Source organism: Pseudorasbora parva, chromosome 17, assembly GCF_024679245.1.
Source record: "Pseudorasbora parva isolate DD20220531a chromosome 17, ASM2467924v1, whole genome shotgun sequence".
Lineage (NCBI taxonomy): Eukaryota > Metazoa > Chordata > Actinopteri > Cypriniformes > Gobionidae > Pseudorasbora > Pseudorasbora parva.
Window position 1 is genome coordinate 31,702,813 of NC_090188.1, and position 13,196 is coordinate 31,716,008.

At 38.8% G+C, this 13,196-nt stretch overlaps 1 protein-coding gene across 1 annotated transcript in view; it reads right to left on the reverse strand.

Moving 5' to 3' along the window:
* Positions 1–13,196, reverse strand: part of LOC137044689 (metal transporter CNNM1) — a 46,932-nt gene that overhangs the window by 31,752 nt on the left and 1,984 nt on the right. The window lies entirely within an intron of this gene.

A 13,196-nucleotide genomic window follows, 5' to 3' on the forward strand; every position in this document is an offset into this window, starting at 1 on the left:
ATGCAGCAAGTAAAGGGTACCTGGCTTGGTGTTTGAAGGCTGTACAGACTAGAACCTGTCTGGAGATGGTACGATTTAACATATAACATGAGAGAATCATGGCCACAAACATCACATTTGTTGGTATTTGGCTAATAGAATTGAGTCAAACTAATTGTTTTCATGATTTGACAGGTATATATTTTCTGTTTGATTTTAGACTCAACAGATTGGGAAATCACCTGCCCCCAACATCACAAAGTCAGGAAGAAGGGAACAAAAATCATTCCAGCAGATGACTAGTAAGTGAGATTTCTTAAGGGTTAATTCACCCAAAAATGAAAATTCTGTCATCATTTACTCACCCTTATGTCGTTGGACACCCTTAAGACCTCCATTCATCTTCAGACACAGATGAAGATATTAGTGTTGAAATCCGATGGCTCAGAAAGGCCTTCATTGACACCTATATCATTTCCTCTCTCAAGACCCATAAAGGCACTAAAGATGTCGTTACAGAGCCCATCTCACTACAGCGGCTCTACAATAATTTTCTGAGGTGACGAGAATAGTTTTTGTGCGTAAAAAAAAACTAAATAACGGCATGGCAGATTTCAAAACACCGCTTCATTAAGCCTCGGCGCATTTTGAATCATAGACAGTCCATGCAACTACCACTTTCAAGCCACAGAAATATATAAAGGTACATCATTAAAGTACTCCATGCAACTCATGTGGTTTAACATACATTTTCATTAAACTATGCAAATGCTGTGTTTGCAAAAAAAAATATATATTGTTGAGATTTTTGGAGCAAATAAAGCACTTGTTTCATAAAAATGAGGTTAAACCCATGGAGTCACATAGATCACTTATGATTTCCTTTGTACCTTTCTAGGCTTTGGAAGTGGAGGCTGAATAGGCTGTAAATGAAAGGACAGAAATTTCTTAGATATTATTAAAAATATGGAAAAAAAGATGAAAAAAAGTCTTACGGGTTAAGAACAACATGAGGGTGAGTAATTTAATAACAGAAGTAACTTGGATGAAGTAAGCCTTTAATGTACTTGGAAATCAGTCAATTCTAACCAAAATAGTTTATTGGTTGAGTCACCAAAGTCCAAGATGATTGAACTTTTTGCACCATAAACTTACTGTATTTATAAAATACAACTAGTATTAATTGTAATTGGTCTGGTATTGTGTTGTTTAGGGAACCAGGATTCCAGAGAGTTGGATCTACACAGCTTTTCCTGCTCTGCATATGAAACCACAACTGAACTGCACTGTTAGCAACTGATCCACAGATATCCTGCGACTGTTTTTACATCTGCTGAATGTTGTGTTGACTCAAGTACTGCTGTTCTGTTGCAAAGTTGAAGGTACTGAACCAACTTCACTGACACAGGACATATTCACTGACATGCAGGACTTGAAGTATTACACACTTATAAGCAGCTTTAATAGCTTATGAAAGAAATGCATATATTATGCCTTCATCATTTATTTTAAAAGTTAACCTTCTGTGATGTAAATGGAATTGCTCGTAAATAAAGAACTAGTTTAAAACAACTTTTTGCATTCTTTATTTTTTACTTTACAATGAACAGCGTGTCTGTGTGTGTATATGCATGCATGCATGTATGTGTGTTTATATTATATATATATATATACATACATAGTTGAGTGGATTGATTTCTATTTTTCTGAAGTGTTAGGTCAACACCAGAACAGTGTAGAATTTTAACTCTGCCAGTGTTTTCTACAAAGCTGCACTTAACTCTGTAAGAGTGTTGTTGTTATCTGCATTGGTGTTAATATTTTACTCTATTAGAGTTTATTGTAACACCGAGTTGGGTGTTGTGAGAGGCAACACTTTTAAAAGTGTTGAATTAACACTTTGCGGGTGGTTCCCATATATACACTTTTAAAGTGTTGAAATTAACTCTATTGGTGTTGATTTCCGGATTTCAAATTTACTGTGATTAACTCTAAACCCCTGCAAAAGATTCCTGAGGCTTTTAAAAACTCCCAGCCTGGTTCATTACTCAAAACCGCAATCATGGGTAAGACTGCCGGCCTGACCCTGTCCAGAAGGCCATCATTGACACGCTCAAGCGAGAGGGTAAGACACAGAAAGAAATTTCTGAATGAATAGGCTGTTCTCAGAGTGCTGAATCAAGGCACCTCAGTGGGAAGTCTATGGGAAGGAAAAAGTGTGGCAAAAAACGCTGCACAACGAGAAGAGGTGACCGGACCCTGAGGAAGATTGTGGAGAAGGACCGATTCCAGACCTTGGGGGACCTGCGGAAGCATTGGACTGAGTCTGGAGTAGAAACATCCAGAGCCACCGTGCACAGGCGTGTGCAGCAAATGGGACACAGGTGCCGCATTCCCCAGGTAAAGCCACTTTTGGGCTACAGAGAAGCAGCACTGGACTGTTGCTCAGTGGTCCAAAGTACTTTTTTCGGATGAAAGCAAATTTTGCATGTCATTCGGTTTTCATGAGCTGTATGCCAAAATAATCAGTATTAAAACAATAAAAGACCTGAAATATTTCAGTTGGTGTGTAATGAATCTAAAATATATGAAAGTTAAATTTTATAATTACATTATGGAAAATAATGAACTTTTATCACATATGCTAATTTTTTGAGAAGGACCTGTAGAGTACTTAACAGCACGATCATCATTTTGAAGAGACATAGTAAAGGTGAATGCATATACGAACCAGTTCTCCGATTAGTTAACTAATTCAAACCAAGTGAATGATGACGTGAATGATTACGTTACTCTGTGGTTGATCATCTGTCCATCATCGTATGAAGCCCATCCTGACAATTTGATTGGTCCGATCAAGTACAGGCCGAACTTCCCGAACTAAAATGTCGTGGGTGGGGCTTAGTTTGGCCGGAATCCAGGCTAGCACATTACCACAATGTTCACTGATTCTCAAACGACTGGATGGATGTGTAGCGACTCAGGCGAATCAAACACACAATCGCCAGTTACATTTAACAAATATGTTTTGAATGCTTTGTGCTTAGTAACAGACCTTCCCCCAAACACAACAGAGAAAGATTCTCCGTTACCCTGGAAACCATCTGATAAGATGTTTTATGGCCCAAAAGAATTTGGCCACAGAAAAGTGTCTTAGACACAAAGAGTTTAAGACACGAAGCTTGTAAAACACACGTTTTTGCCTCAAATTATAGACAAACCATCTATAAATGAACATGCACCCCAGGACATTGTATGTAAACACATAACTGTCTTGTAAAATGTTTCTTCTGTATGGTATTTTGCATCTTTTTTGTCTTTGTCTTAACAACTTACTAGTTCAGGTAACCTCATATATGTCATGTCCCCTATCAAATTAATGCTCACTTCACGACTTACACTTCCATGTATATCACTTATTCAGAGAATGCAGTGTGTGTTTATTGCATTAATTAGAGTATGAATGGGCAGAGACCCACTGAGTCAAGCTTTGGAACAAAGAGCCATAAGGTGTTTGATATCTAAATATTCCTATTTCTCTGACTTACTCAACGATGCACAAAATGGGATTATGAAATGTATCATTAATATGTTTAGCAAACTTGGGAGTAAAACCATACAAAATCAACACCCCTTTAAGACACCTCATAAACATGCAAAGCAGGTCGTAAACCAAGACAAAGAGAACTTTTCCCGCTCAGAATTCACCCTCTGGATTGGGTAAACTAACCCAGAAGGGGGCGTGGATTAATGGTCTTAAAAGACCAGTGGAGACAACTCTCCTCTCTCTTCTCTTCTCTCTCTGGCTGAACCAACACGTCCCTCCAAGCAGGGAGGGCCTCCATATACAGAGCCATGTGCTGTGTGGGACCAGAAACCGAGGCCCACCACATTGGGCCAACAGGCCCCAGCTCTTCTACACTCTTCTAGTCCAGCCTCTCTTCCAAAATCTTCTCTCTTCCGAAATCTTCTCTTCTACAATCCGATCTTCAACAATCCTTTTCTCCTCGCTTCATCAACTTACTAGCCCCAAGGGCCTTCTTCAGGAGGAGAACACGAAGCATCGCTAGAGCAAACAGCCGCTTCCCTCCCGACCTCGGAAAGAACCGCCGGACACGCAGGACATTTGAACTCGGAACACACGCACACACGCGAGAAGCCAAAACGAAACCAAAACGAAAGCAAGTATTCTTATTTTCCAAATTCAAACTGCTGTTAAGAGGGTGTGTTAGTTTCCCGTTGGGACAAGTTAACTCCGTGAAGGTTGTATTTGATGAACTGAAGGAAAGCTGCTTCTTATCCCTAATTCTTTGTCCCATCTCTCTCTCTCTCTCTCTCTCTTTTATCTCTCTCTAATTTTAGTCTATTCATTATTCTCTTTTATGTATTCTTTCGTTAATATCTATATTTCTACTCTCTTGATGCATATTTAGTGTGTACTTTCTGTGTGAATCGTAGTGTTATTTTTAGTCTGTGTTTATTAAACCTCCAAAAGACATTTAATGAGTTGAGTCTGTTGTTCTCCCACATACACAAAGTCAATGAAACTTACGATCTAACGTTACCTAACTGCTTATGCTACTATTTTAGTAAAGTAAACTGTATGACCATTTGAAATATTGAACTTGTCCTGATCAGTAAAGTTAATGTTTCTTATGCGCTCGTAAAGCAGTAATCCCTTATTGAGCATTGATTTGAAAAGTCTATAACTAATTTGGTGGACAAACTTAGTAGGATAATTTCAAGCAATTCCGTAAAGGGTTACTTGTATTTAATTAAACATTTTTCCCTATCGGAAATTCTTAATACGTAATGAACAACTGGCAAATTATATTCATAAATTCATGAATATTGAATATTAAATCCCTTTTGAGTTAATTATTCCCCGAGATATTAAACTCAGTCATTGTTGTTACAGATGAATCAGTCTCTCAAAATCCCTCCATTGCCTACTCTGCTCTGATTGGTCAGATGGCCCAGTCTGTTGCGATTGGTCTACTGTGTAAAGCACATATTGGAAGCTAAGCGACCATTACCATAACTGAACCAGCTCAGTGTAAAGGCTTCTTAAAGAAAAGTAAAGATAGTAACACTGACATCGATTTAATATCAATCCCAGCGCGACTCAAGCCTGGATGCCAGCTGAGCTCAGCCCCGCCCACAACATCTGAGCTCGGGCAGTTTGGTCTGGACTTAGACGATGATGGACAGATGGTAAACAGTAATGTAATCATCCATGTCATCAAAGGGTGGGTTTGAATTCATTTAACCCAAGGTTTTAGTTGAATTTTCTATTAATCCTAAACAGAGAACTTGTTCGTATATGCATTCATCTTCACTATTTCTCTCAGAAATGAGTAAGATCGTGTTGGTAAGTACTCTGTGTATCCTTAAATTTGTAAAAAACAAACAAAACAAAAAAAAAACAAAGGCAAAGATTGTTTACACTCTTTTTCTTCTAACGTTACTTATTCCAGCATGCGTGCAAACAGGTTTCTCCGGAAAATTTTTTTTGGGAGGTATTTGGGAGGTATTCCCAGGCACATTCCTGGATCTACATCACATAATTGAGGTAGCTTTAACCCGCAGACATGGAAAAAAAAAAAAACAGCGGGAAAACCACAGTCTTGGCAACACAGTGCAGTTGAGTTCTGTTGACATTTGGTAACTAACGTTATGCGTCGCTCCGTTGCTGAATTGCCTTGATGAATCTGTATTTAAACTGGGTCATTAATGTAATAGAAATGTGAAATTATTTTTTAATATAGTGCTTTCTAGACTGAGAAAAGACAGAAAACGTATTTTTGTCTCATGGGGATGAAAGACAACAATTCCCAGAATGCTTCGCTGCCCTACGAGGCCATTCCCAAAGCCACCGCTAATAGATTACTGAATAACTGATCACTTTCCCACCACCACCACGTTTATTTTCATGAAATCAGTTCAGTTAAAGAACAGATACTACAATTAAAAACTGAACGTGTCTGTTCAATATGTTATTTACCCGCTGAGGGAGTCTCACAGCCCAAAACGCTGCAGGAGTCACATTGACAGTCATGGATGAGATGAGGTAAACGTGACGGCACACGCGGCATAGATTCACAGCGCATGTTCAGTCTGCCGTGTTTTCAGTTCATGCAGGAACTGTACCAATAACAGCACATACGTAAGCCTAGCACTGACGTGAATGACTGATGTAACATTAAAGTTTGCAAAACAAATCTTGTCCATCCTTTATCTTTACTCAAAGTAGTGCGAGCAACAGACAGTCTGCATTAATAGACACAGATTTTAGTAATAGTGGCCCACAGCTGATAAGCAGAAGTATTTCAGTAAGACAGAAATAACTTGAGTTAGCCGGTTAGTCGTACTTACACAATATGACACAATGCACTAAGTGGATAGGCAATATGCTAATGTTTCATCTTGACGTCACAATGAAACGGTTTGCAATTAATTGCGATTTGTTTAATTGACTCTGTTGACTTTCTTTGAATAAACAATATGTATATACGGTGCACTTTTAGATTTAAAACATTGCAGGATGTTTTCATTCACCATGTTACACACTACATGATAGGTCATTTTAAAAAATCCATAACAGAGGCACTGAAAATAAGTTGAAACGACACAAATCTTTAGATTTTTACTTAATTGTCATTAACACTCAATTGTGTTACGGTAAATTAAATGTAATTTTTTAAATGTTAAGTTAACATAAATTTGTTGGGACTACATAGATCATTTCTGTTGCATTCACTGAAACGGGGAAGTGTTACTTTGGGATGGATCAGGAGAGTAAATGTTGAAATTAAGTGCTGTTTAATGTTTGTTTTAGTAAAGGGAAAGACGTTTACATTAACATTTGATGTTCAGTTATATTTGACATTTAAAAGAGTTTATGTTATGTAAATTTTTGAGGTTACCATTATTGTAAAGTGAAATAAGTCCTCAGTGAGCCGTAACCAGCGGCGTAGCACCAAATTTTGGGCCCTGGGTACAAACCATCTTGCTGGGCCCCCGTACCAATACCATAGTGATACCAATGGGTGGGGTATTGCATTTTTATCATAAAAAAACTCAAAACGTAGAAAACTACTGACTTACTGACTTCTAAAGGGCCCTCCCAGCCTCGGGCCATGGGTACTCGGTACCCTTTATCCCCCCAGTCCGACGCCCCTGGCTGTAACTGTGCTAACGCCAGTGATGGGAAGTTTTTTATTTGATCAGGCTACAGATGTTACACTTGACATATGAACAAGTTTTGTGTTGGCTAAGTGTTGGAAACACTTAGAAAACTGAAAGTTCAGCCGTTCATCAGTGGACCACTGCCAGCAAGAGGAACAAATAGATTCTCAAGGTTGCTTGGGCTTAATACATGGCTGCAAAAAACCTGTAACATGAATGGAGTGAACTTCATTGATAACTTCAATCTCTTCTGGAGTCAGAGACAACTGTTTACATCAAATGGCCACCACCCAAACAAACTTGGTGCAAGAGTGCTAAAGGACAATATTTATTTTTCCCTTCATCATCCTTCAGCTGTGTGTTTTAACCCACTCAACCTGATACAGAGTATGGATGACCACAGGACTTCATTTCAGCTCCTGAATGGACACTCGGCTGACACATCCCACAAGGACAATGAGAACTCCACACAGCCACAACAATTGCTCATGGACACACTCCCAGCTGAGCCCTGCCCACAGAGCTCACTACAGACAGACTGTGAAGGATTAGAACTGCTCCAAGATTCAGCACCCAAAGATGACTTTCTTGAAAATGGACAGCAAAGCCAGGACAACATACTTCAACTTCCGATAACACCAAAGAGAAAATGGAGGAACTGATTTTTGTTGGAACTAGACTATCACACTCAATTGCTGCGAGCCCCCAGATATCAACCAAAAAGCGTCAAGCCCCACAACCACCAAAGCCTGTGGGCCCAGCTCCCCCTCCTCCTGTGAGATTTCTTCAGTCACAACGCCAGGGCCCACACCCTCCTCCATCTGTTGTAGGTGAACCAAAAACAACTGATTCCAGCTCTCAGTGATGTGTTTTGGGTCCCCGCTATGATAACAGTAACTTTATCAAATGTTTACAAAACAAGTGGGAACCCAGTGTGCCTGCCTCTTTCTCTATCTCTGTTCTGTTACGTGAAAGAAAGTCTAAGGCCTTGTCAGGCCGTTTAACAAACCAATATAATCTGCTGCCTGTTACCTGTCAAACTGAGACTAATGTGGGTGAAAAAATTAATACTGTTAAGTTAGCACTTTTAAACATCTGTTCACTTAAGAACAAATCATTCCTAGTCAGCGACTTAATAACCACAAACAACCTTGATTTCTTGCTTCTAAATGAAACGTGGTTAGAAGAAAACTGTAGTGCAACAGTCCTCAATGAAGCAGCCCCTCCTAACTTTTATGAGTGTTTGCAGAGCAGTTAGGAGAGGTGGGGGTGTTGCTGCTCTTTTTAAATATTTCTATCAATGTAAGCAAGTGTCATTTGGTGATTATTTGTCTCTAGAATATCTGGGTATTGTGTTAAAAGGTTCTCCACGCATCCTGCTTATCATTGTTTACAGGCCTCCAAAGTACTCTCCAGCCTTTATTGAGGAATTTACAGAACTGTTATCAATAATTTCCTCAGAGTTTGACTGTTTTGCTATTGCTGGGGATTTTAACATTCACATAGATAATATTGAATCCAGTACAACAAAAGAGCTCATGACTGTTCTTAACACTTTTGATTTGACACAGCATGTAAATGGACCCACACACAATCGTGGACACACTCTAGATTTACTTATCAGTAAGGGTCTAAACATTTCATCGATTGTTATTAAGGATGTGGCACTGTCTGATCATTTCTGTATTTTCTTTGACATATCAATCTCTCCTGCCATTGAAGCTAGATCTGTCTCTGTCAAAAAGAGATGCTTAAATGAGAACACTAATGTGCTGTTTATGAAGGCTTTATCTCTAAAACCAAGCATATCTGCAGACTCTGTTGATTTTCTCCTTGACTCCTTTAACTCAAAAGTTAAGAGTGTAATTGATGATATTGCTCCTCTAAAAGTCAGGAAAAAGAGCACCAAACAAAAGGCACCATGGAGAAACTCAACAGCAATACAAATAATGAAAAGACAATGCAGAAAATCTGAACGAAAGTGGCGGAAGACAAAACTTGTGGTCCATTATAACATCTATAAAGACAGCCTTCATGCTTTCAATGTTGAACTAGGCAAAGCTAGACAGACCTTCTTCTCAAATATTATAAACAAACACATAAACAACACGCGCACTCTTTTTGCTACTGTAGACAGACTAACAAACCCCCCGAGTCACATTCCCAGAGAAATGCTCTCAGACAGCAAATGCAGTGAGTTTGCTTCCTTCTTCTCAGAGAAAATCAAAAATATCAGAAAGGCGATCAACACATCCTCTAATTGCTCTGGGGTCAGTCAGATCAGACCAAACCCTCGGAAAATTACTATGTCTGATTTCGAAACAATTGACGGTAACATTTTAGAAGACACAGTACAGCATCTTAAAACATCAACCTGCGCCCTTGACGCACTCCCCACTTATTTTTTTTCAAAAGTGTGTTTAACTGTTTGGAAGCAGATCTCCTAGAAGTGGTGAACTCCTCACTTCTCTATGGGACTTTTCCAACCGCCCTTAAAACTGCAGTAGTTAAGCCTCTTCTGAAAAAGAGAAATCTAGATAACTCCATACTGAGCAACTACAGACCAATCTCAAATCTCCCCTTCATAGGCAAAATCATCGAAAAAGTTGTTTTCAATCAACTAAACAAATTCCTAAACTCAAACGGATTCTTTGACAATTTTCAATCTGGTTTCCAACCTCATCACAGCACAGAGACAGCGCTCATAAAGATTATAAATGATATTCGCTTAAATACTGATACAGGCAAAACATCAATTCTGGTTCTACTCGATCTCAGTGCTGCATTCGACACTGTTGACCACAACATACTTCTAGACAGACTGGAAAACTGGGTCGGGCTTTCTGGGATGGTCCTCAGATGGTTCAGATCATACTTAGAAGGGAGAGGTTATTATGTGAGTATAGGTGACCATAAGTCTGAGTGGACGTCCATGACATGCGGAGTCCCACAAGAGTCAATTCTAGCACCTCTCCTGTTTAACCTGTATATGCTGCCACTGAGCCAAATAATGAAAAAGAACAATATTGCTTACCACAGCTATGCTGATGACACCCAACTCTACTTAGCACTATCACCTAATGACTACAGCCCCATTGACTCCCTGTGCAAATGCATTGATGAAGTTAACAACTGGATGTGCCAAAACTATCTTCAGTTAAACAAAGACAAAACTGAAATCACTACATTTGGAAACAAAGATGAAATTCTCAAGGTGAACGCGTATCTTGAGGCTAAAGGCCTGATAACAAAAAATCAAGTCAGGAATCTTGGTGTGATTTTGGAGTCAGACCTGAGTTTCAGTAGTCATGTCAAAGCAATAACTAAATCAGCATACTATCATCTGAAAAATATTCCAAGGATTAGATGTTTTGTCTCCAGGCAAGACTTAGAGAAACTGGTTCATGCTTTCATCACCAGTAGGGTGGACTATTGTAATGGACTTCTCACTGGCCTTCCCAAAAAGACCATTAGACAGCTGCAGCTCATACAGAATGCTGCTGCCAGGATTCTGAGCAGAACCAGAAAATATGACCATATCACACCAGTCCTCAGGTCTTTACACTGGCTTCCAGTTACATCTAGGATCGATTTTAAAGTTCTACTACTTGTTTATAAATCACTCAATGACCTAGGACCTCAATACATCACAGATATGCTGATTAAATACAAACCCAACAGATCACTCAGATCAGCAGGATCAAGTCAGTTAGAAATACCAAGAGTTCACTCAAAGCAAGAAGAGTCTGCTTTTAGCTATTATGCCAGCCGTAGTTGGAACCGGCTTCCTGAACAGATCAGATGTGCTCCAACAGTAGCCACATTCAAATCCAGACTCAAAACACATCTGTTCAGCTGTGCATTTACTGAATGAGCACTGAGCCACTGTACGTCCGACTGATTGCACCTTATCTATGCATCATTTTTTAAATAATTTTTTATAACTGTTTTAGTTTACCTGTTCTTTTCTTTGGTTATCATCATTTTATTATTTTTAATTCTCTTTACATTGTATTATTTTTCTTATGCATTTTTTAGCCCTATTTTAATTCCTTTCTATGTAAAGCACTTTGAATTGCCATTGTGTATGAAATGTGCTATATAAATAAACTTGCCTTGCCTTGCCTTGCCTTATTAGTTTGTATAAAATTAAATCAAGTAATTTAGTTTGAGGGCCAGCCTATAATTTTCACAGTCTTCATATGGTCATCAGTCCTTCCCCTCTCAATCAAACAATCAAGGAACGTGTGTGTGTGTGTGTGTGTGTGTGTGTGTGCGCAAGACAGCTATTCACAACCTAACCACAAGCTTAACCCTTGACCACAATGGTAACCCCCAAAAATTGTTTAAATGTTCAAAATAACTCAACATTAAACACTTCAACTCTAACAAGTCTTTCCATTTTCTTAAAAACACAGAAAACTCACACAACTCTGAACAAGGCACCAGGTTTTTTTTTCTTTTTTTTTTTCTTTTTTTTCCTGTATGGCAGCCAATGCTGTTCACATGAGCAACAAGAAGCATTCGTGTGATGCTGATGCGGGAGCTAAACCAACGTAAACTGTGTAGGGGACTGACACCAGGTTAGAACAAAATTGTTGAATAAAGTCATTATTTTTGTTTGTTTTTGCGAACAAAAAGAATTCTTGTCGCTTTATAAAAATTAAGGTTGAACCACTGGAGTCACGTGGACTATTTTAACAATGTTTTTAAGCCTTTCTGGACCTTGAAAGTGCCCAACCATAGTAAATAAGTTGAATCAACCTTAATAAATTAAGTTGACCCAACGTAAGTGCATTAAATTGGAATAAAATAATTGCACAATACTGAAATAAAGCAAGTTAATCATGTGGAAATACTTTCCATGATTTTTTTATGTTCATTCAAAAAGTCATTTTTTGTATGGGATCAATTTTGGGTAAACTATACCTTTAAGGGCACAGTGACAAGCTCTTGTACGTACATACAATTCTTGCCCATTTTGTCTTCTAACAGTGACATCAACAACACAGATACAACACATCCTTTATAGTTCCCAGGAATGTTTATTTGAATGGAGCGATTACTGAAAAATGAGAGCAATCCACTAGACGAACTTTGACCTCAGTGCTAAGTTTAATGAATTCTCCCAGACAGTTCTGCTGTGTGGTAGAAAATAAATTGAAGCCTTGCACAAAGATTAAACTCAGTCCAGGGTTAAAGTGCAGTGCCATGTCAGTCTGTGTTAAAAATCCTATTTTTAGTCTGGGACTTTGCTTAATAAACTGCCCTGGATTTCTACAGCGGTTATGGAACTGATACTGTTGATGATCCCTTTACTATTTTACTGCGTGTGGACATTTGTGCCCTGCGGGGATGGTAAATCTGACAGGTTACTGCATTATGCTGAATTATAGCGTTCTGCACCCTGCTGCTGCTCTGTAGCTTTGACTCTGTGCCTTCGTAGAGAACACCACCAACCTCAATAAGACATCATTATGTAATAGCTACAGTGATGCAATAAAAGCCAAAGTATGATTTCATACCAGGTGACAGAACACATCACATCACTGTCTAGGATTTGTGCAAGGCAGGATCAAGAGGAAACTGTATTCATCCCTGCATTCAACGCTTGACATTAGTAATTTATGCAGTTTCACGGGGGAAAAAAAGTGTGTCAAAGCATGTTTGTCTGCGTGCAAACAATCCCTGCTGTCGTGGAGAACTGTAAGTAATGATGACAGAATTAAAGTGGTTGCCATAGGAACGAATTCAAATTATTCAAGTCCAGCCTCTAGCCACTCTGCAGATGTCAGCTGAGGTTGTAAAGATGAGGCTGATGCTAAATCCTTAATGCATAATAAAACCTCAAAAAGTATTTTAAAACAATAATGCCAAATATGAAATATATACTGTAGATATATGTATATGTATGTAGACCCAGAGGGCAAAGCATCACATTCAACTAGCAGATTTTCACCTATAATTTCATGAAGTACAGTGTGTTCTCCCATGTATTCTTAAAGAGACAGTTCATCATAAAGGCTACA